Here is a 25485-nt window from a genome sequence, read left to right as displayed (position 1 = left end):
GTACGAGTAATCGAGTATGGGGGTGTAATGTAAATATGAAATAAAAATTGCAGGCCTCGAAACAAAGAGGAGGGAGCGGTGGGAAGAGAGACACAGCCGCTCTCTACACCATCATGGCCACCGCAAGTGCACAAACACGTAACCACAGCGTAAACGAGCAGGACTTTGCAAGGCTGGAAAGTAATATTTCCCGAATGGACTTGTCAAGCCAGGGGCGGATCCAGAAAACTTTTAGGGCCTTCAGTTTACACTGAAGTGTAATTATGGGATAACTTGTAGTGTTCACTTGTGGTTAAAATATTTACAGATCGCAAAATCTACCACCAAGCCTTATTCAAGTCAATGTATTCGTCTTCTGTTTTATTTCACTTGACAATATTTGGCTAAAAGACAGATATTGTCCTCAATAGTGATGAATGGAAGCTTGTGCCGGTCGACTGAGTGAAGTGACGGTTTACTATTTGTACATTGTAAGCTGTAGTAGTCCTCGCTCTACTTAAGAATGTCCAGAAGCTCCATTCTCCATGGATTCCGCCCAGTGGCGTCTCTAAGGGGGAGGGAGGGGCATGGGGGGCTATTTGTTAATTCCCCCGGGCCCCCAATGGATGGGGGCCCCCAAATGTATCTCAGGATCTGTATCTTACTATAATTCACCAAATGTCCGTCCGTCTGTCCGTTCGAAGGTACCGCAAAAACGGCTGAACCAATGGCAACGATATTTTGGGTGGGTATTCCTGGGACCCCTGGGAGTAAAATAGGCTATTGTGGCGGACACGATGGCTCGCTGGCGCGGTGACATCATTCCGCGCACCAAGAGGGTGTCGGCCACGCCCGAGGGGTAGGCGTGGCCTCGGGATATACACGGGGCTCGCAGCCCCGAGCAAGTCAGTGCTACAGTTTGAGCTTTACAATAAAGACTCTTTTGACCCTACGCGTTGTGGCTTACCTTCTTTGGCAAACAGGTTGCGTGCGTAGCACCACGCTACACTATGTTGTTTTTCCAATTTTTCGAATTTTCCCAAACACGATGGAATAATATTTACCGATATGAACAGTGATGTGGCTTTTGTGAAATTATACAAATACTGTTTATTCTATGTACCAGGAGAGAGTAGATCGACTCCTGACGAACTCTTCTGATATAAACGTGCAGCTCCGAAGTAACACCCCAGCGTGTGCAAAGCGACTGAGAAACAGGTGTAGCGGCCGCTTCCATGTTACAGATTCGGCGCGCACTCTTCACACATAAACGTGCGACAGAGAAAGACGTGTAGCGGCCGCTTCCGTTTTGCAGAATTCTATCTCTCTTCAAAATGGGCGCCATGTACTGTTTAGATTTTGATGATTTGCGTGTGATATGATTCAACGGATGTTTATATGAATCGTTAAATTTTTAAAAAGCCTTCAATTTCTGATATTTTTCCTTTTCATTTGGGCTTCCCAATTGAAGCTTCCCAATTGAATTTGGGCTTCCCAATTCGCCATAGGGCGGGTACCGTTGCTAGACTTTTTTAAATTAACCAAAAAATCAAGGGAGGTCTGGGAGGTCCCCTCAAAATACCCTGATGTGAATGAGGGTATTTTACCAGAGGTATGCGCTTATTCACTGGAGGTACACACTGAAGGAAAACCACATAAAGCTGTTATGTGGTTTTCCAAAAAAAAGTGTACAACTGATGTTTTTTACTTGTGTTATTATTTGCTTTTGTCTTGTTTTGGTGGCATGAGGAAGCTACCGTATTTTCAAATTTTCATTTCAAATTGAAATTCAAATAAAAAGATTTATTGTTGCAATTTTTTCCATTTTTCATCAAACCTCACCAAATGTTGGAGGGGGCCCCTCAAGGAGTCAAGCCACCCGGGCCCCCAAATCTCTAGCTACGCCTCTGATTTCGCCTTGTGAAGTCATAAATGATGCCATTTCTATCTAAATTCACGTCATAGTGAATGTGTGTTTGAAGCAGTCCATTCATCTGATCTTCACACACTGTTATCTCTGCAGATGTCTCAGTCCGCTAATGGACCTCTCCCACTCACATGATGTCATGGGCATCGTGCAGAAGAGATGTATCAGGCAAGGAAGATGTCAGGGAAGAATGATCTGTCTGTCTGTTTGCACGTTTTTGCTGCTGTGCTGGGGTCCTCGGATGCTGACTTGCCTGTCCACTCCAACTGGCAGCTGTGAACCTGTTTTTGTTTTTTTGTTTTTTTTGTATACAAGATCGAGGCTCGTGTAATAGCTAACATTAATGACAAAAAACAAACTGACACAAAAAACATAAGATAAAGAGCGCGGTGGACAAGATGGGGAGAGAGGGGGAAGCACACAAGTACAACAGTAGAGAACAGGGACATCGGGAGATCTGTGGGAGGTAGACGGCTTGGGGGAAGGAGGTGTGGGAAGGAGGGTGGGAGGTGGGTGGGAGAAGTATAAAACATATGGACACTGCTCGGACTTCCAGGAAAGAAGTCGGAATTTCAAAAAAGTGGATCTGGGGTGAACTAACGGGGGTAGAAAAGATCAAGGTTTTGGATTTATTTATTTATTTATTTATTTTTTTGTATACAAGATCGTGGCTCGTGAAAGAGCGAACATTAATCACACAAAAAGTGAAACCGACACATAAAACACAAAAAATAAGGGGAGCGGTAGACAAGATGGGGAGAGAGGGGGAAGGACACAAACACAACATTTGAGAGCAAGGACATCTGGAGAAATGTGGGAGGGGGAGGGCTTGGGGGGAGGTGGGAGAGGTATAAAACATATGGACACTGCAAGGACTTCCAGGAAAGAAGTTGGAATTTCAAAAAAAAAAGAAGAAAAAAAGTCTCCTCTTTCCCTTTAGTCTCCTCTTTTCTGCTCTTCAACAAGTCCTTCTCCCGATGTCTCGTCTTCACTATGAAAAATTAAAAACAACATTCCTCGTCACAAGGTTTTCAACACAGACACTCTCAACCACAGACTGGTTAGCTTTTTTCCATCAATAGCAAATCAATGGAACCTATTTTTGTTGCAAAACTCAAAAGCTTTGATAACTTTCTGATCTCACATCATCAGTTTCGCTTCTGTCATGGCCACTCCATACCAGACTTTCTTCTTCTGCTATCTCGATGGGTACCATGAACTTCAAATGAGGTCAGGGCTATCTCACTGGACTTCTCTCAGGCCTTCGATAACATCGAGCATTTTACCACGTTCTCAAAACTCGTCAGACATTTAGGGCCCAAGTCATTATTGAGTTGTTCCAAATGGCATTCTCTCACCTGAGCTGCTTATCTTTGAAGGTTAGTGTCCCTCAAGTCCCTGCAAAGAGACCAATATCATTGGTTGATATCAATGACCTATCACCCAGGCCAATCCTCTGTACCACCTTTGGATTGATTCCACCTTGTACTGGGCAAATTCTCACCCACCTGTCAAGTAGACTGCAACAGTAACCAATCTAATAATAAAGGTGAATTAAAAAGACGTGGAATTGGTTCGGTGGATGTGCGGAGTATCGTTGAGAGAGAGGAAGACAAATGATGAATTGTGAAAGATGATGGGAATAGAGCGCTGTGAAGAGGAACAGGTTGAGATGGTTTGGTCATGTGTTGAGGAAGGATGAAAGTGACTGGTTGAGAAGAGTGATGGAAATGAATGTAGAAGGAAGTAGAGGACGGGGAAGACCGACGGCTCCGGGACCGCCGTCGGGCCGATCTGGCCCAGGACGCCCGACGCCAACGCGCAGGCCCGCCGGCGCAGGCCCGCCGGCCGAAGGACGGGGCCGGGGACCCGGAAACCCACACCGGCACCGGAGAGTTTCCCGCCGCCACCCGAGGCGGACGTTAGACCCCCCGACGAGACGCGCGCGGTGCCGGTCCGAGCGTCGCGCCGCTAGCGCCGACCGCGGCCCCGCCGGCAGTAACCAAGAACCATCGCCCCGCCGCGACTACGGTTGCCCGCGGAGGATGACGGGACGGGGAGGCTCGTGGGAGCCGGCGGGGACGCGCGACCGACAACGATGACGAACACAGGGGCCAGCGCGCGCGCAACACGGGGTGCTCGACCAAGGACCACGACGGGAGGGACGTCCCCGGACACGGCACCGGACCGGACCCCGAACGCACCGCCCGTGCCGGCGGTAGAACCCGACGCCACGCCGCGAGGCGCCGGCGGACCGGACGATGGGCCGGGAGCCCCGCGGGCCCGGGAAACGGAGGCTCGCCCCGACCGCGAGCGCGTTCCCGTACACCGCTTCGCGCCCCGGCTCGACCGACCCAGCCCTCAGAGCCAATCCTTGTCCCGAAGTTACGGATCCGGCTTGCCGACTTCCCTTACCCACATAGCCAGGGCCGCGTTACGTATGACGCGTTACACCACCCCGGTATGATACCGCCGCCCGCACGCAGGACACCTTTACGCGCGGGAACGACGTTCCCACTGGCCTAGTGCAACTATGTTTAGGCCAGACAAAAGCACTTCCCACAGGCACTGTGCCACGACGCAATCAATGGGTTCCGAAGGCAGCAATATATGCAATATGGGCAAACAAGCATAAGAGATGGTGGTGAACAGCTGTTTTAAAGACCTGGATGGAGGAGTGGGATTGAAGAGAGTGGGGGAGTTTCTTCAGGAGGTGGTAGAAAAGAGGAATGAAAGAGTGGAGGTGAGCAGAGAGCCCAGATTTTGGCAGTTTAACCATAAGAAGGTTGCTGGCAGGTCTTGTGCGACCTGTAGGAATATTTGGTGGACAGAACACAGAGAGAGCTGGGGGAGCAATGCCGGAGAGGAGTCGGTAGAAGACAGAAAGTCCACCAACTTGCCTGCGGTAAGTGAAAGTCCCCCAGAATCAGCTTCATCGTGGGAGATTCCAATGATTCTGAAAGCTTTGGTTTTTCAACACCATGAAGCCGAAATTGTACTCGAATTGTACTCGATTGAATAACATTGTACTCGAATATCCTTGTTTAATCACAATGAAGTACACAGATGTCTCCAAACGTTTTTGTCCTGCGTAAAATGTTTGTACATCCCGGTGTGTACCCCAGTTTAGAATAGGTACACCGTATCCCTGCGTGTCGTAAGAGGCGACTAAAAGGGTTGGCGTCAGGAAGGGCTGTCGGCCATAAAACATTGCCTCAAAAAGGGAACCATGACAATTACAATTACATATGGGCAGGGTACAGCCCGAAGTACCCCGTGGGGGGCCCCACTCCCTCTCGTCAAAACTGAAGGTGGGGAACCCGATCGAAGGAAGGGTGGAAATCACTCCATTTATGATGACGAAACGTCTGATGCCCGACGTGGAGATCGGTTACTGAGGTTTGGGACATGGAATGTAGGGACAATGACAGGGAGGTCAGGAGAAGTGGTGGAAGTATTGGTCAGAAGAGGAGTGGACATATAATGTGTGCAGGAGACGAGATGGAAGGGAAGTGGTGTGAGAATACTGAAGGGTAGGCAGGGACAGAAATACAAGTTTGTGTGGCAAGGGTGCCCAGAAGGCGTGAATGATGTTGGTGTCCTGTTCTCTGAGGAGTTTGTAGACAGTGTGGTGAGTGTGACTAGAGTGATTGAAAGGTTGATGATGGTGAAAATGATGATTAGAAAGCTCTTGGTGAACTTCATCTCGGGATATGTTCCGCAGGTCGGTCGGAGCGATGAATAGAGGGACAAGTTCTGGTGTGCGATAGAGAAGCTGATGGAAAATGTGAAAGATGATCTAAATGGACATGTGGAAAGGAGTACAGACGGTTTTGAGGGAGTTCATGGGGGTTACGGATATGGTGTGAAGAATGGAGAAGGTGAAAGGATTTTGGAGTTTGCTGATGGGGTTGGTTTGTTGATTTGTAATACTCAGTTCCAGAAAGAGGACAATAGGCTTGTTACATACATGTCAGGTGGGTCGACGACAACCGTTGACTCCCAGATGGTGTGTAGGCGAGATAGGGGGCACCTCCAGGGCACAAAGGTGATCCCGGGGGAGGAGGCTGTTTCACAGCACCACTTGGTTGTCTGCGACATACGGGTGAAAGGTGCGAGGAGAGCTCGGCAGGTGAAGTACCAACCGAGAATGAAGGTGTGGATGTTGAAAGAGGTGACAGCGAGGGAGGCATTAAAAGAGAGGCTGAGTATGGTAGAGGATGATGTGGTTGAGCTTGAAAGTGGTTGGATGTCAATGAAAGATAGTCTGTTGGGAGCCGTTGGTGAGGTATGTGGATGGACAAAAGGACCACCAAATCACTTGGAAACATGGTGGTGGGATGTTGAGGTTGGAAAGAGGATTGACAAGAAGAGGAAGAAGTTCAAGGAGTGGCAGAAGGCAAAGGGTATGGGGGCAGAAAAGGCAGAACGTGAAAGTTATAAGGCAGCCAAGAAGGCTGCAAAGAAAGAGGTGGCAAAGACGCAGGAGGCATGTAGGAAAATGTTCGGAGAACGCTTGGATTCGGAAGAGGGTCAGAAAGCGGTATTCAGGATTGCAAAGCAGATAGCGAAAGAGAGGTGTGATGTGATGGGGGTGAGTTGCTTGAAGGATGAAGTGGGACAAATCGTTGTCGACCCAGATGGAATTAAAGGAAGATGGAAAAGATATATGGAAATGCTGTTGAATACAGAGAATGAATGGGATGGCAACATAGAGAGTAACCCAGTTTTAGGACCGACAGAGAAGATAACTGAGAAGGAAGTTGAGGAAGCGATAAAAGCAATGAAGAGTGGAAAAGCGGGAGGGCCGACGGGAGTTGTGGGAGATATGTTGAAGGCAGCAGGAAGTTGGGGTGTGAAGAGAATGACAGAGATCTGTAATTTGGTGGTGAAAGAAGGCCGCATTCCAGTGGATTGGGAACTGAGTACCCTCGTCCCTCTATACAAGGGGAAAGGTGACCCTCTGGAGTGTGGCTCGTACCGAGCGATAAAGTTATTGGAGCATGGAATGAAGGTATTGGAAAGGGTGTTGGAGAGGAGGATAAGGAAGAAAGTGAAGATCGACGAAATGCAGTTTGGATTTATGCCAGGAAGAGGAACGACAGATGCGCTTTTCATTGTGAGGCAGTTGCAGGAGAAGTACATGGATAAGAGGAAGAAGTTGTTTTTTGGGTTTGTTGATCTGGAGAAAGCATTCGATAGGGTTCCACACAAAGTATTGACATGGGCATTGAGGAAGTTAGGAGTGGAGGAATGGTTGATCAGAGTAGTGATGGCAATGTACAAAAGAGCACGCACAGCTGTAAGGACGAAGGACGGGAACAGTGGTGAGTTTGAGGTGAAGGTGGGAGTGCATCGGGGGTCGGTACTAAGTCCACTACTATTTGTAGCTGTGATGGAGGTGCTGGCTCAGACCGTAAAGGAGGGTTTACCGTGGGAGTTGTTGTATGCAGATGATCTGGTGTTGATTGCGGAAAGTATGGATGGACTGAAGGAAAAGATGAACAAGTGGAAGGAATGTATGGAGACAAAAGGTCTGAAGGTGAATATCGGAAAGACAAAGGTGATGGCAAGTGGTAAAGCATGTGGTGAGGTGGAAAGAACTGGGAAGTGGCCGTGTGCTGTGTGTAGGAAGGGTGTCGGAGTGAACTCCATTCAATGTACAATGTGTGCTGAGTGGGTTCATCAAAAATGTAGTGGTCTGAGAGGGTCATTAACCAGTGTGGCAGCTACTTTCAAATGTAAGGTGTGCACAGAGGGAGCTGTAGATGGAGGAAATGTTGAGTTGGATCTTGGAGACGGCGTGAAGCTGGAAGGTGTGAAAACATTTTGCTACCTCGGAGACATGCTGAATGGAGAAGGTGGATCAGACTCGGCAACGGTTGCTCGAGTGAGATGTGCATGGAAGAAGTTTCGGGAACTGAGTGGCGTGCTGATGAGGAGGAGAGTGTCGCTGAAGCTGAAGGGAAAGGTGTATGCTGCATGTGTGAGAAGTGTTATGATTTATGGGAGCGAGACATGGGTAATGAACGTAGAGCAGCAACGAAGGCTGGAAAGGGTGGAAATGCGAATGGTTCGATGGATGTGCGGAGTATCGTTGAGAGAGAGGAAGACAAATGATGAATTGCGAAAGATGATGGGAATATTGCCTGTGATTGATGCTGTGAAGAGGAACAGGTTGAGATGGTTTGGTCATGTATTGAGGAAGGATGAAAGTGACTGGTTGAGAAGAGTGATGGAAGTTAATGTAGAAGGAAGTAGAGGATTGGGGAAGACCGAGAAAGACTTGGCTAAAGATGGTGGAAGAAGAAATGCGGGCAAGGGGGTTAACAAGGAGGGATGCAGAAAATAGGGCAAAATGGAGAAGATTGTCATGGGGACCGCAAGGCTAACCCCCGCTCTAGCAGGGAACATGGCCTTAAAATGCATGTTGTTGTTGTTGTTATTGTGCATGCACATGTTTACAAGTTTTGTATTTATTAAAGTTCCGTTGTCGATCTCAAGTTTGTCATGTGAGCTTCCGTGCAATAACAAAGCAACATATTTTGTTCAATATAAATTAATTTTTCATTTAAAAAAAATACCAAAAAGGTTCACTGATACGCAAGTGAATACAAGGTCATGCAACAGAGCAAACAGTCTGTCACTGAAATTAAAAACGTACCATTCATAGATGAATACAATTTTGTACAAACATGAGAAGAGGCTGAATAATCTTGTTTTGTGACCAGTCAACAAATAACAGTGTGATATCTGACTAATCTGGGGTGCAAATTGGTTATCGCTGCTGCTATCATAACCATGTTATCAATGTGTAGCACAAGAGACAGGGGTACAATATTTGCAATTAGTTTAAAAATTTTCAATTTCTCCATCACGCGTTCGATGTGTATCCTCACTCGAGCCAACCTTCGAGACATTTCCACCTCCTTCATTGCGAGCTGCTTTTTGCCCCTGGTAAAACTTGGAATGGCTAGACGAGCACCTCTTATTGCCAGTTCTTCTTCGATAAGAAAACCTCTGTCAGCTAAGACTTGGTCGTCATTTTCAATGAGATCCAAAAACCCTGACATTTGAGTTATCATTTTGTCTGACACCCTCCCTCCAAATGCTTTCGATATAAATGATACACCCCCAGCTGGATTTATGCCAACTAATATTTTCAGAGTATTGTGATGCTTGTAGTTTGACCAAGTATGTGCCCGCATTGTCAGATTACGAGCCCTCTCACAAAAGATCTCGGTACAATCGATTATCACTACATTTCGAATATGATGGTTTAAATACAGAGGGGAGTGTCCGAATAACATCATCCTTTTCAGGCCATCTGACTAGGAAGCATAACTTTTGGGTTATTTCTGGCAACCCATCATTAATCAATTTAGACACCAACGAAGTAGATACATTAAACCTAAAAGCCAAATCTTGATTGAGTAGACCAAGTCTAAGTTTCATCAATATCATGAGAAAAATGCATGGTTGTGACAAGACTTTGGACGTGGGTAGCACAGGTGCACAAAGAGCAAGAGCCCACGAAAATACTCCAAAATTTGGGAACCTGTGAAAAAATTTGTTTTGAACTCCGAATTGCCAGTGACAAGAAATTGTTCATTGAATTGTGCTTGTTGCAGTTTAAGCTTCAGTTCTCTGTTTTCCTCTTGGAGCCTCTCAAGTTCCTTGTATAGCATTTTGTTCTCCTTCTGAAGCTCATCACATCGGTCAGGTTCTTTCTGCTGGTCATCACCTGATTGCACAAACAACAAATGGAACGTATGAAAATATTCAAGTATTATTAATCAGAAGGGGTTGCTGACACTCAAGGTTGATGATAATTGGACTAACCGTCCCCATTTATTTCTTCAATTGGAGGACTGGTCTCTTCACAAGGGGCAGCTAGAATACTCATGGATAGTTCCAGGAGGATCTCAGCTCCTTGCAACTGATCTGTTCTTGCTCTCTCCCTCTCTTCTTCCACCTTGTTTTTTGTTTCAGCATGCTGCTTAGTACGTAAGTGCCTTTTTTTCTTCTTCACTGAACGCTCCAGCTCTCCATTCTCCATGTACCCCATCAACAAATTAGGAACGAAATCTGGGTCATTGGAGATGTCGTTGGGTTTACCTGAAAGCCAACGAAGCTCTGTTAGAAAACTAAAGAAACAAAACAAACCAAAATGACATGCAACTTCTTTTCTTCCTAAAATCAACACAAAGTTAATAACAAAAAAAACTGTAAATGTCACAAACCTGACAAGAAATGTGTACTACAAACACGAGTGTGCGCTGTTGGGTTCCATTGTTTTCTCCGAATGGCATTTATCCAAGCCGATCGTTTGGGTTCTTTCTCTGGAATTCTATAGAAACTTATTCCCGAGTTCTTTTCAAATCTATTTGTGCAATTAACAACACAGCAGCTCACAGGCATTGTCCTTGAAATGGTGTCACACCAATGATCGTACAACTTCACCACTTAGAGACGGCCAGCACGGTTGGTGTTTTGCCAACCAAAACAAAGAGCGCGGTCACGTGATCGGGTACGTGACGTCACGGTAAACATCGCTATACAAAAAAACCCCGCGAATACAAAAAAATCCCGCGAATTGGCAGAACACGTTTCCGCGAATAGAGAAACAGGTTACATTTTATCACCCGCGAATACGTGGATTCCGCGAATAGCGGGGTCCGACTGTACTTGCATTTCCTTAGTATGTAATTAATAGACGTACTTCCATTGCATGAGTACGTAATTAATTGACATATTTCCAAAATAACGTAATTATTAGACGTACTGCACTCCTGAACTCCTGAACTCCTTGCTGGTCAGAGTTTTTGATTTTTTACACCTTTCTCAATTTGACTCGTAGTTTTGCCACAATTAGTTCATTAGTCAGGTTCACTATGTTAACAAATATAATTTCGTTCAAAATTTTGGGAGATTAGCAAACCTGTACATTTTTGGAATCATCAGAGCATGGAGAATCCGAAAATCAATGTTGGCATTTGCACAGACACCTGCATGGCCGCCATTTTGGATTTTCAAAATGGCCGCTATAAAATACATATTTTGCGCTATCTCGCCTTCTAGTCAACCGAGAAACTTAATTAAATATGCTAGACCTATGTTTTCTGGGTCAAGGAATCCAACAAAGGCATCAAAATAGTGCTGAGGATTATAGAAAAGCAACAAACAAAGGTAATTGAAAACCATTGTCTTTATATTTGTGATATAACTGTATTACGTAATACATGATATTGCAAGTCCTTTGAAGTTATAGGTATGGGTTTGTAAAGCAAGAGAGCAGCCTTGTTAGAATCAGATTGAACTATAAGTCCTATACACAGGATCGACTCGGTCGATACCGTTCAGGAATATGCTTTTACAGATCTTCATCACTGTCCTGAGTGTCATTTTCGCAAAGGTGTCTATGCAAATGCCAACATTAATTTTTGGATTCCTCATACTCTGAATATTCCAAAAATGTATAGTTTTGCTAATCTCCAAAAAAATTGAACGAAAAGACATAGTGTACCTGACTACATGATCTGTCCCTCAGTCTGTTCCTGGCAGAGTATTGGCAGATTGCACAGCACTTCTCATTTTCTGTCAATTATAATGTAGTCAATCTGATTTTGATGTTGCCCATCAGTTAGGTTCGTGTTTACAGTCTGTACTTGGGTTGTTGAACCAGGTGTTTGCAATTACAAGCTGTCTCTGCATAGAACTCCAGCATTCGCCCCCCTGGCAAATTTTGGATACCAAGTCCATGCTTTCTTGCAATCCCTGGTGCTCCTGCTTCTCCAACTTTTGTATTCCAGTCTCCCATAATAATTAAAATGTCAAATTTAGGCACATGGTCTACCATTTCCTGCAACTTTCCATAAAACTCCTCCACATTTTCTTCATCTGCTGCAGAAGCTGGAGTATATACATTGCCTTCAGAAAGTATTCACACCACTTGACGTTTTTCACATTTTGTTGTATTACAGCCAGGGGCGTCGATCGCTATTGAAAAGTCGAGGGACATTTTCTGGGAAAATAATTTTGAAGTGGCTATGAAGAAGATGATGATGTTTTTTTGTCATTTTCATGAATTTGATAAAATCGCATAAATAGTGACCAATTTAAAATCTGATATCAAGTTGAGTTGATGATATATCAGGAAGTCGGAGGACTTCCTATGTAAGAATGACACACAATTCCTCAAAAAAGATAATCTCCCAAGATACAAACTTGTAAACCGAAAAAAGTACCAACCAATCAGTCGTCTGTGGAGGATTTCACATTAAAATAACACTCATTAACCCTTTGTGTGCTGCAACATTTTTTTTTCAAAACTTTCATGAAAACATCACATCTTTTTGTCATTTTCAAAAATATATATTTCATTTTGTGACAAATCTGCGACAGGAGCACGCAAAGGGTTAAACTTTTCGACAGCATGGCTGAACTACAAAATTGACAGAACAAAAATGTCCCGTTTGTAATTCCTCTTTTTAGACAGTAACTCAAAAGTGTGTTAAGCTCAGTACTTTGTTCAAACCTAATTTACTGTATTGCCCTGTCAGCCCGGCAGTTAACGCCGCTGGATGACGAATAGCCGTAACGGTCCTTAATTCTGAGACGTGGAGCCGAAACTGGCGGTTGGTCCGTCACGCTCAAGTGAGGGAACCAAAGCGCTTACCTCAGACAAAAGCCACACAGGTTTATTCTCGGGCCCACGGACAAATAAACACACAACAAATTAAATAAACGCCACAATAATTAATGTAATGAAATAAAGCACGGCAATAAAATGAATGTTGGGGTAAAATAAATCCTACTTCGAGACGTCTCCATTCAGACACAAATACATAACAGGGGAATGATAAGATAAAACAAATTGTTTTCTCTGGTCGGCCAGCACTCAGCTTGCTCAACGAGATCATTGAATGAAGTCGGCAGGACAATGTGGCCCGAAGCCACTCGTGTGGGAAACGCACTAGCAATGGCGCCGAGTCGCTCTCCACAGCCACATGTACGTGAGGTAACTCGTGCGGGCGGTCCTCTTTTGGTCCCCCACTCCATCCGAAGCACCAAGAGCCCCACAAACCGCCACTAATATCTCTTCCTCACGATCGCAAAAGTTCCACACCGCTCTCTCTCAGCACCAGCGCACCGAGCCAGAAGAGCCAGCACCAAAAGCGACCGACCGAGAATAAAGCCCAGACTGAGAGAGAGTCTTCTTCTTCCTGCTCTCGAACCTTCGAGCTCTGACATCACTCTGTCCAATTGCCGAGCTCTCTCAAAACACCTGATGGTCTTGCTTGACCAATGACGAAGCTCAGGGCGTGGCCTACCAGTTACGATTCCTTTGGAGGCGGGGTTTAGCCCGATCGGGAATGTTCTGGGTTCTGTCGGCAGTTATGCCGGTTATGGTTGGCTCATGGATGGTTGTTGTTATTGTTGACGTGAGTTGTATGACCGGCCTTGTTGAAGTTGTAAAAAAAACCCCCGTCTGACGACACATAAACAACATGAGGCTCCAGTTTCCCTACTTAATACATCGAGTTGTGCCCGACGTGTCCACAGTCCATGCTATCCCCATACAATCCTACCTGTGCTATGGTAATTCATCCTCTACTCCACAAACGTAACAGTATTTTACAGTGAGAACGTCCATGACACCTCAACATTTTCATAACATGAAATGATTTCACGAAAGGTAGCTGTAACTGCATATTTACGCTTTGGGCAATGAAGTAATAAAGAGGGGTGGGTGGAACAACGGCTGTCAATCAGCCTGATAGAGGCGGGGCCACAAAACACATTAAACCTTGTGTACGAAGTAGTATGTGAGATCGTCTATAAAGTATGTACAGTGCTGTACCATTGCAATGTGAGTACGTCTATAAAGTTTGGACTACACCATTTATAAACTAGAATGTCACTTAAAACCAGAGAGCATACCTCGGCCAAGGTGAACAGTTTACGTTTTGCATCCCTCCGATAGGTCAGATCTGGATCCGGACCTGACCCAACATCGAATCAGCTTGTTCTTGTCGCCTAACCAACTCATCCAACAAGTTTTGTCATAAGTCGTCCACAACTTTTTGAAACATCATGTTATACAGGGTGATCAAAAGGTCCCTGTGCACCTACAAGTAACTGGAGAAATACAGGTGCACAGTGACTTTTTGATCACCCTGTATAACACATTTCGGCCGATCTCTCAATGGTGAAGAATCACTTTAAAATTAAATAATACTCATATCTGAATCCAAATTCAGATCTTCACCAAAATCGAATATATTTGTCCTTGTCAGACACCCAACCTGTCCTCCAGGTTTCATCCAAATCCATCCACAACTTTTTGAGATATTTTGTTCACAAACAAACAAACAGGGGTGAAAACATCACCTCATGTGAACATGATCCACCTTCGGTGGCGGAGGAAAAAAAAAAAAAAAAGGTACAGAGCTGATAGTTAAAAATGCAAAAGACATAAACATACAAAATTAGAAATCGGGTAAATACCACATGGATGCTCACCTTCCTGCATCTCCCGCAAACTCCACCACAACAACCAGATTGTCCGCAAACAATATCCTCCCCACAATATCTTTCATGTTGTCCTGCTTTGCAGCTCCATCACCATGATAAACATGAGTGGGTGGAGAACTTGCCTCAAACTCATGTTCACACTTAACTCCTCCAACATCCCAGTACCAACCTGAACTCTTCCCTCTATTCCCTTGGACATCCCCCTTCCCCTTCCATATCGGCACAATTAACCCTGTCCTCCACTCCTCTGGAATTGACCCATCTCTTCGTTCACTTCGTTCAACAACTTCGTTCACCTGATGCCGACTTCTCCTGCTGCAACAATCATCTGAGTACTCACCTCATCACTGTCTGGCGCTCTTCCCTTTTTCAGCCTCTTCAATGCCATCTGCACTTCTTCTTCCATGATCTCCACCAACTCCACTTTCCCCTCCACATAACTCAGTAGCTCCAGCTCCCTGTTTCTTCCTTCCCACTTCAACAGCTGTTTGAAATATCCTCCGCACACCTTCAATAGTGCACACCTCTATGTCACTGGTCTCCCACCTCCATCAGTAATCACTGCCCCCCTTCATGTCCTTGCTATCCTCACCGCTATCACAAGCCACTTTATAGACCATCTTCCTCCCACCATCCTCTTCCAACTTGTTGTACAGTGTACACCTCCTCTTCCATATCATTGTCACCTTATTCACAGCTCTCTTATTGCTACTTTCTTTTTCTGCCCATACAAGTGCAGCAACCCCATATCCGGTTGCCTCCTTCTATTCTTGATCTTCTCTATCCTCTTCCAAATCTCCTTCTTTTCACCAACTACCTTCACCACTTCCTGTGTCCGCCATACCTGGTTTCTATCCCTGGAAGATGCCCCCTTTCCTGGCGTCCTTCCACACAACACTTCTGCAATTCCCTTAAACGCCTCTCCATACTTCAACTCCTCTGAACCTTCCACTTCTTCACCAATTTGCTCAAACCTGACCCCCACGCTCTTCTTGTACTCCCTGCACTTCCCCCACCTAATAACCTTCCGACCCCTGCTCGTAACCTCCCTCTTTTTCTTCATCATCATCATCTTGTCTGGGGAAGTGAAGGTAGTCCTGCAGATCTTCTGGTCTGCACAATGGATAGTACTTGGTTAATTTGGTGGTTGGTGCAGGATGGAGTGCTCATGATTGGTTGACGATCAGTGCAATTGAAAACGCTCATCCCACCAAACCTTGTCTGGGCCCTGTTTGAAAGCTTCAACAAATTGAGCATCGACAACATTCCGGGGAAGAGGGAAAACATATTGAAATGTCGGAGTCTCTCCGGACAGGAAAGTTCACGGAGGGTGGGAATCATCCTTGTACTTGTAGCTCGTCTCTGGACCTTCTCGACTTCATCAATGTCCATCAGGAATCTCGAATCCAGGGAATGTTGCCAGACTCCAACAGATTCCTCCATCCAGGCTCACAAAGGATCGTTTGATTAGCCCAAGTGTTTGGTTGAACTGCCACATCCTCATGGAAGCTCTATTCCCTATCCATGATATTTCAAGGTCGATCTCCTCAATCACTTCCCGCGACTCGACATTCCCCATATGGCACAACTTCCTGATTTTACTGACCAAACACAAGTTGACAATTTATGTTGATTTTGATTGATGTTGACAATTTATGTTGATTTTGATTGATGTTGACACGTTATTTTCTTCATTCTTCACCCTGTTTACGAATGAAACAAACCCGAATCGAATCCTACATTTCAAAATACTCGAAAGTACCGATAAATATCACAACAAGAGGTCGAAGAGCGAATTGGAAAACAAATACATCCGCCGACAGGTTCGGGGTGACGACAAATGGGCAACGGGAGCCGGCAGGAGAGGAAGTGACGTAGGGTACGGATGAGGCTTGAGGGGATTGGTCGGTTTGGGTAAAACTCATGACGTTACATTACGAGTACATTTACACTATTCCTGCTCAGCAACATATAAAAGAACCTGTAAAAAGTGTGCACGCAACCCTTCCGTACACTATTGGAGCGGTGTATAAGCTTTACAAAGTAGCATATTCACAGAGCGAGAGCATTCCGTTTGAGATTCAAACTTTTCCTTTGAAGTTATTCGGAAGGAAACTGATATTTTATTTTATTTTTATTTTCCCGGATTCTCCATCGATTATACAACCGAAAAGATAATTTCTCAAGGATTAATAATATTCTTTAAAGGCTCTTTTAAAAAACATTGACGACGAGGGGAAGCTGACGTCACAGCAATGAACGCATGAGTGGAAGAATTAAAATGTATTAATGCGGTTTACAGTGAAAAATTTAAAATGGTGGGAACCTTACGTGGGCTAATCTTAGCTCATTTGCTGTAACTGAACAATTATCCGATACCCCCGTCTCACCTCATCCTCTCACCTCATCTCACCTCCTCACCTCATCTCACCACTGAAGCCCACGGTGCCTCATGTCCAGTCTCGGCAACGGCGGGGATCGAACCCCACACGGGACCAGGTTCTTTCGAATCTGACCGTGCAACTACCGGCTTAGACCATTCGACCACGTCTCCACCGAGTTTAATTGGCGTTTTCATCGGTTTTAACCCCAGGGTATGTGGGTTTTGACCTTCGTCGCCATGTAACATCTCCTTCAGTCATCCTGTGTCGGTTTAATTTTTACATGTGCAGACAGCAGCAAGGTCAGTCGATCGCAGACTTCATTGCACACCTCAAAAAACTGTCACATCTGTGTGAGTTTGGGGACACGATTGATGACATGCTTCGTGATTTGCTGGTGGTTGGCATGTCCGATGACCGCACTCGTAGACGCCTGCTTGCTGAGAGAAGACTGACGTTCCAAAATGCCAGAGACACCGCAATTTCCATGGAAAGTGCTGAACGCAACGCTACAAGCATCGGTGCCACTCGCTCATCTGGTACCAGCCCTGCTGTGAATCGGTTGGATCATGTTCAGCCACAACGTTGGAACAAGGCTCCTCGTCAGAAGCCAGTGCAGTCTCAAACCCACAACAACTGTTTTCGGTGCAACGGAAAGCACCCTCCGGAGACGTGTCGGTTCAAAGATGCCACCTGCCATTTCTGTTCGAAAACTGGCCATATTGCTCCAGCTTGCATCACTCGCAAATCGGGAAAAGGAAAAGCTGCTGACAAGATTCATCAGTTTATCGGTTCGGAGGAACCCGAGCTTGACCAGGTGAGCTCTGTTTCCGACAACTCAGAATCGTATGACCTGCTTCATATTGATTCTCACCATAGGCGGGACCCTCTTCTTGCCAATGTTGTCGTCAACAATCGACCATTGCAAATGGAGGTCGACACTGGTGCGGCCGTCTCGCTCATCAGCCATGCTGTTTTCACAAACCTGTGGAGTGATGCTGACCGACCCCATCTGAAACCTACTACCTATGGACTCTCCACCTATACAGGTGAGAAGATTGTTCCCTGCGGTACATGTGATGTCACGGTGGGCTACGATAACCGTGAGTTTCACCTACCCCTGATCGTCATTCCTGGAAAGGGCCCTTCCTTACTCGGCAGGAACTGGTTGAGCATAATTCGACTGAAGTGGGAAAGCATTCATCAACTCCGGGCAGCCAATGTTTCTCCTACCGCAGCATACACACACAAAAATGTGCTGGATACGTACCCGGATGTCTTCAAGGATGAGCTTGGAACCTTGAAAGGACATACGGCTAAACTCAGGGTTGACCGGGATGCCAATCCTATATTTTGCAGGGCTCGCCCAGTCCCTTTCGCCCTGCGTGAGCGGATTGACAAGGAACTGGATCATCTTGAAAATCTGGGGATCATCGAGCAAATCCAGTATGCCGAATGGGCGGCGCCCATCGTTCCAGTCATAAAATCGGACCAGTCCATCCGCATATGTGGAGATTATAAAATGACCGTGAACAGGTGTTCTTCATTGGATAAATATCCAATCCCGAGGATCGAAGACCTCTATGCTCGTCTCACGGGAGGCAAGACTTTTACGAAACTCGATCTCAAATCCGCCTATCTACAGCTCTGCTTGGACGAGAATTCGAAACAGTATCTTACCATCAACACGCATCGTGGGTTGTATAGGTACCACCGACTTAGTTTTGGAGTGAAATCTGCACCTGGAATTTATCAGCGTGTCATGGACAGTTTGTTTGCCGCCGAACGCAACGTCGTTTGTTACCAGGATGATATTCTGGTTACTGGTCGTACGGACGCGGAACATCTACAGAACCTGGAGAGAGTTCTGAAGAAGATTTCGGACTCCGGCCTACGTTTGCGTCGAGACAAGTGCAAGTTTATGGTGCCATCAGTCACGTACCTGGGTCATACGATTGATGCCGAGGGTCTACACCCGACAGATGAGAAAGTCCGAGCTATCAAGGATGCTCCTTCTCCACGAGATGTGACCGAATTGAAGTCATACCTCGGTTTGCTTCAGTTCTATGGTCGTTACATCCCGAATGTGACCGACGTTTTGGGCCCCCTTTATCGGCTTTTGAGGAAAGGAGTCTCCTGGAGCTGGGGGTCTAGTGAACAATCAGCATTCCAGACCTCTAAGGATCTGCTCAAATCGTCCAATGTTCTCGTTCATTTTGATCCAGAGAAGGATCTTGTGCTGACATGCGATGCCTGTCGGTATGGAGTGGGGAGTGTATTATCGCACGTGATGCCTGATGGTACAGAAAGACCGGTTGCATTTGCATCCAGAACGTTGACCCCGGCAGAGAAAAACTATTCCCAACTTGACAAGGAAGGATTGGGAATCGTTTTCGGCGTTGGCAAATTTCGCCAGTACCTTCTTGGACATCATTTCACGATTCGCACTGATCACAAGCCGCTGATCAGTCTGTTTGGTCCAACTAAGGCGACATCTGACACACTACCACCCAGGATCATCCGCTGGTCCCTGTTTCTCGCTGCTTATGACTACACCATATGTTATAAGCCCGGTTCGTCTATCACAAATGCAGATGCCATGAGTCGGTTACCCCTTCCAGAATCCGTTGATGATTCCCCTACACCAGGATCCATTATCGCACTGATGGATCATCTGGAAGATTGTGCTGTCGATTCTGGCCAGATCCGCACTCATACTCGACGAGACCCCGTTCTGTCCAGAACTGTCCAGGCTGTACAGCTTGGATGGCATTTGCTACCTGAGGGTGACCCAGATTTTGCGGCTTTTAAAGCACGTAAAAACGAACTCAGCGTGGAAAATGGTTGCCTACTCTGGGGATGTCGTGTCGTGATCCCGAAAAATCTGCGTTCCAGGGTCATGGATGAAATCCATGACTGTCACCCCGGGATTGTGAAGATGAAGTCACTCGCCAGAAACTATGTGTGGTGGCCGAATCTTGATGCTGATATCGAACATCATGTTCGACATTGTTACCCCTGCCAGAGCACCCGGAATACACCTGCGAAAGCGCCACTGCATCCCTGGGAATGGCCCAGCAAACCGTGGCATCGCCTACATCTCGATTATGCCGGGCCTATTAACGGCAGCATGATTCTAATAATTACGGACGCGCACACAAAATGGATTGATGCCTATGTGACGCGTGGTACTACGTCAGCCATTGTCATCGAAAGACTCAGACGCTGTTTCGCCACTCATGGTCTGCCCAGGATGATCGTGAGTGATAACGGTTCGTGTTTTTCCAGTACCGAGTTTGCCAAGTTCACACGTCGGAACGGCATCAAACATAAGTTTGTCAGCCCACATCACCAGGCTTCAAATGGCTTGGCCGAACGATCCGTGGGAATCATCAAATCCGGATTGCAGAAACTTCAGGAGGGAACCCTGGAAACAAAGCTGTCTCGTCTCCTGTTCAAATACCGCATCACGCCACAATCAACAACCGGAGCAGCTCCGTCTGAGTTATTGATGAAACGACACTTGAGATCGACACTTGACAATCTCAAACCAGACATATCATCAAATGTTTATCAGAGCCAGCTTAATCAAAAGTTGGTGCACGATAAGACGTCCAACAGTCGATGTATCAACATTGGAGATCCAGTGTTTGCCCGAAATTTTGGTGCAGGTGCGACGTGGCTACCGGGAGACATCATCGAGAAGCCAGGTCCACTGTCCAGTGTGATTCGCCTGCAGGACGGCCGCAAAATTCGTCGACATCAGGACCACATAACCTACCGTCACTGTGAGTCGATGGAGCCTGTAGCATCGTCACAGTCAGGACAACAGTTCGACCCGCCACTGCCGGAGATCGTCGTGGCCGCTCCAGCCAGCTCGGATGCCCCGAAAACCTCTGCAAACGCTACACCCTTCGTGGAGACCAAAGGAATCACCTCGGACTCTGTATCCACTGGTACACCGCGACCCAAAGGAATCACCTCGGACTCTGTATCCACTGGTACACCGCGACGCTCAATGCGTGAGAGAAAAGCACCCGACCGGTTGAATCTTTGAAGATGTTTTTTTTCACGTTGACACATGTTCTATTTTCACGTATTTTCATTATTCTCATAACCGTTTGCACACATATTTTCACATGTTTTGGAAATGTTGCTTTTGAAATGTCAATTCTGGAAATCTAGCACGTATATTGCTCTTGGTAATTTTGGACTTAAAGGGGAGGATGTCATGTATGCAGTGCAAATGTTCACCGTTGTATCCCTACACCGGGACCGGGTTGTATCCCTACGCCAGAGCTCGGATGGCGCTGCTGTGAATCGGGCCTTGATTGGCAGAGTGAATAAACGCGTACGACAATTGATCGCAGTTTGTCGAGATACTTTACACACGGGTTTTGATCGGGTTTTTTTTTAGCACTTTTAACCCCCAGGGGATGTGGGTTTGACTCGAACACGGGTTTTGACTGCTTTTTAACCCCAGGTGGATGTAGCTTTGACTCGGACACGGGTTTTGATTGGCGTTTTGATCGGGGTTCTTTTTTAGCCCTTTTATCCCCCAGGAGGGGTGTGGCTTTGACTCAGACATCGATTTTGAACAGGATTTTAGCCCTTTTAACCCCCAGCGGACGTTGGTTTGACTCAGACATGGATTTTGATCGGGTTTTTAACCCCCAGGGAGTGTGGCTGTCGGAGGAATTATCAGCAATATATATTATTATACGGTGTTTTCTGAGAAGGAGAGAGAGTGGGCGAATTATCGCTTGGTGTCCTTGTGTTTTATAGTTCTCCCACCCCCCCTCCCCCTTCCCACACCTCCTCCCCCTTCCCACGCCTCCTCCCCCCAAGCCCTCACCCACACATCTCCCTGCTCTCAAATGTTATGTTTGTGTGCTTCCCATTCTCTCCCCATCTTGTCTTCCGCTCCCTCTTTTTATATATTTTGTTTGTCTGGTTGATTTGTTTGTGAAATAAATGTTAGCTCTTTCAAGAGCCTCGATTCAGTATACAAAAAAATATATATATATTTTATTTCTCACTGACTCAAGATAGAAATCGTGCACTGTTGTGCTCTTGCAGAAACAATGTCATGGTTCCTTACAAACCAGGAAATGGTAAATTAATTTGTAAAATAAGGGGACGTACAGTCACGTGAAAAAGTAAGGACACCCCACGTAAAGCTTGGACTTTTTCAACATATTTCAACATACAGCTATTTGATCTTCATTTCAACAATATTGATAGATGAAGGTGATATAATATAACAAATATCATGAAACATTTACATTTTTTCGTCCATTGCACAATTTATAATAAACATAAATGCAAATTTCGCATGTGGAAAAAGTAAGTACACCCCGACATTTATCACTACTTCAAATACCTAAAATTAGAATCAGGTGCACCAGCTCAGGTGCAAATTATTAGAACATGTCAGAGAGGATCTTGGAGGAACCTGTCTTATTTAAACCTCAGACATTTAGTTTGGTTTGCTCTTTGTTGTTGAAGTGTGTGGCGTCACCATGCCTAGATCAAAAGAGCTCTCTGAGGCCTTCAGAAAGAAGGTTATAGATGCCCACGAGTCTGGGAAGGGATTTAAAAAGATCTCCAAAGAATTTGAAATCAATCATTCGACTGTCCGGAAGATCATCTACAAGTGGAGACGATTCCAAACAACTGCCAACTTGTTCAGGCCAGGCCGCCCCAGCAAGTTCAGCCCGAGAGCAGACCGCAAGATGCTGAAAGAAGTTTCTAAGAACCCCAGAATGTCACCACGGGACCTACAGGTAGCTCTTGCCACTGTTGATGTCAAAGTGCACGAGTCGACCATTAGAAAGAGGCTGCACAAATTTGATCTTCATGGGAGGTGTGCCAGGAGGAAACCTTTGCTGCCCAAAAAGAACATCAGGGCAAGACTAAAATTTGCCAATGAACACCGAGGCAAAGACCAGCACTTCTGGAACAATGTGCTCTGGACAGATGAGTCAAAGGTTGAGCTATTTGGCCACAGTACCAGAAGACATGTTTGGCGAAAACCAAAGACAGCATTTGACAACACGAACCTGATACCAACTGTAAAGCATGGTGGTGGAAATATTATGGTTTGGGGCAGCTTTGCTGCATCTGGGCCTGGGCAGCTCACCATCATAGAATCCACTATGAATTCTTCATTGTACCAGAGGGTGCTTGAGGATAATGTGAGGCCATCTGTCGGAAAGTTGAAGCTCAACCGAAGGTCGATCTTGCAACATGACAATGACCCTAAACATACCAGTAAATCCACCAAGGAATGGCTGGAAAGAAAGAAATGGAGGGTTCTGGAATGGCCAAGTCAAAGCCCGGATCTAAATCCCATCGAGATGTTGTGGGGGGATTTGAAACGAGCTGTGCATGCAAGAAACCCCTCAAACATCGCACAGCTGAAAGAATTCTGCATGGAGGAGTGGGCAAAAATTTCTCCCAGTCGATGTCAGAGACTGGTAGACAGTTATAAGAAACGCCGACTTGAGGTTGTTTCTGCCAAAAGGGGCAATACCACCTATTAGAGCCAAGGGTGTACTTACTTTTTCCACATGCGAAATTTGCATTTTTGTTTATTTAAATTATTCAATAGACTACAAAATGTAAATGTTTCATGATATTTGTTATATTATATCACCTTTATCTATCAATATTGTTGAAATGATGATCAAATAGCTGTATGTTGAAATATGTTGAAAAAGTCAAAACTTTACATGGGGTGTACTTACTTTTTCACGTGACTGTATATATAGATATATATTGTTGTGTTATTATGTATTTCCACTGTTGAATTCATATATATGACTCATTTGTACCATGTGATGTGTTGTTATTTGAAATTCACTGCTGAAACAGAAGCCACTCCAACCACCCCCACCTTACTGATATTCCTCCTCACACAATCCTCCCATCTCAACCCTGGTCTCCCACTTTTCGTCCTGCCTTGTTCCCTCAACGTGTCCGCTCTCTTTGCCATTGTCTCTTCCCAGATCTACACCAAACGTCCAGCCCATCTCAGCCGCCATTCCACCAATCTCCCCGTCAAGTTCATCTGCACATCAATCTCCTCCCTCTGTTCACCGATCCTCTTTCTATCCACCCTCTTCACTCCCATAATCCTTTTTTTTTTTCTTTTTTTCTTTTTTCTTCTTTTTTTTTTTTTTCTTCTTTTCTTTTTGTATACAAGATCGAGGCTCGTGAAAGAGCGAACATTAATCACACAGAAAGACAAACAGACACATAAAACAAATAACATCGGGAGCGGTAGACAAGATGGGGAGAGAGGGGGAAGGACACAAACACAACATTTGAGAGCAGGGACCGAGAGACATTGAGACATCGAGAGATCTGAGAGAGGGCGAGGGCTTTGGGGGGGGGGGGGGCATGGGAAGGGGGCGGTGGGAGAGGTATAAAACATATGGACACTGCCAGGACTTCCAGGAAAGAAGTTGGAATTTCAACAAACAAGGTGGATCTGGGGTGAATTAGCGGGGGTAGAAAAGATCAAGGTTTTGGATGGGGGAAGATAAGAGATGGTGGTGAACAGCTGTTTTAAAGACCTGGAGGGAGGAGTGGGATTGAAGGGAGTGAGGGAGTTTGTTCCAGAGGCGGGAGAAAAGAGGAATGAAAGAGTGAAGGTGAGCAGAGAGCCGAGATTTCGGCAGTTTAACCATCAGAGGGTTGCTGGCAGTTCTTGTGCGACCTGTAGGAATATTTGGGGGACAGAGCACAGAGAGAGCTGGGGGTGCAAGGCCGGAGAGGAGTCGGTAGAAGACAGAAAGACCACCACCTACCTGCCTGCGGTGAGTGAGTAAAAGGCCCTCAGAGATAGCTTCATCGCGGGAGATTCCAATAATTCTGAAAGCTTTGGTTTCAACAGCATGAAGCCGAGCTAGGTGTGAGGCAGGAGCACCGGCCCATAGGGGAGAACAGTATTCCATTGAGCTGCGGATGAAAGCCTTGTATGTGGTGAGGAGCTCAGGTGTGCCGAGGAAGGACTTCGCACGACGGAGGATGCCCAGTCGGCGACTGGCTTTGGAGGCCAGCTTGGAAATGTGGTTTTCCCAAGAAAGATCATGGCAGATAGTGAGACCCAAACGCTTGAGCGACAGAACTTCTTGGAGAGGATTGTTGAGAAAGTAGATGGGAGGGTTGTCCAGTCGATCTTTTCGGAGAGACATAGTAAGAGTGTGAGATTTGTCAGGATTGAAAGACATCTTCCACTTGTTTGACAAGTCTGTGATTTTGTCCAAGTCTTCAGAGAGTGAGGAGGCTGCAGACTGCCGATCTGAGGGAAGAGGAATGGAGCGGCAGAGAGTGGAGTCATCAGCAAAGAGACAGAGAGGATTTTCAAGAGAGTCAGAGAGATCATTGATGAAGACCAGAAAAAGCACGGGGCCAGAACACTGCCTTGGGGAACTCCAGCCTGAACAGGAAGAGGAGATGAGAGAAACCCATTCAGGGCCACACGTTGACGACGACTAGAGAGGAAGTCCGCCAGCCATGCGTGGAGATTTCCATGGATACCAAAGGAGGAGAGTTTGGTGAGCAGAGCGGGGTGCCAGACCGTGTAGAAGGCACGTGATATGTCGAGGGAGACAGCTCTAATTTCCTGTTTGGCATTGAGGACCTCCATCCATT

General features: G+C 46.0%; 1 long non-coding RNA gene across 1 annotated transcript in view; it reads left to right on the top strand.

Moving 5' to 3' along the window:
• The first annotated feature begins 6124 nt into the window (after positions 1-6124).
• LOC144888504 (uncharacterized) overlaps positions 6125-25485 on the top strand; it is a 502585-nt gene continuing 483224 nt past the window's right edge. The window contains exon 1 of the long non-coding RNA XR_013621057.1: positions 6125-6194. This is a non-coding gene — a long non-coding RNA (uncharacterized LOC144888504). The remainder of the gene's footprint in view (positions 6195-25485) is intronic.

The sequence above is a fragment of the Myxine glutinosa genome, chromosome 12, assembly GCF_964187855.1.
Source record: "Myxine glutinosa chromosome 12, kmMyxGlut1.1, whole genome shotgun sequence".
NCBI lineage: Eukaryota > Metazoa > Chordata > Myxini > Myxiniformes > Myxinidae > Myxine > Myxine glutinosa.
This window is presented reverse-complemented; position numbering and strand designations above follow the sequence as displayed.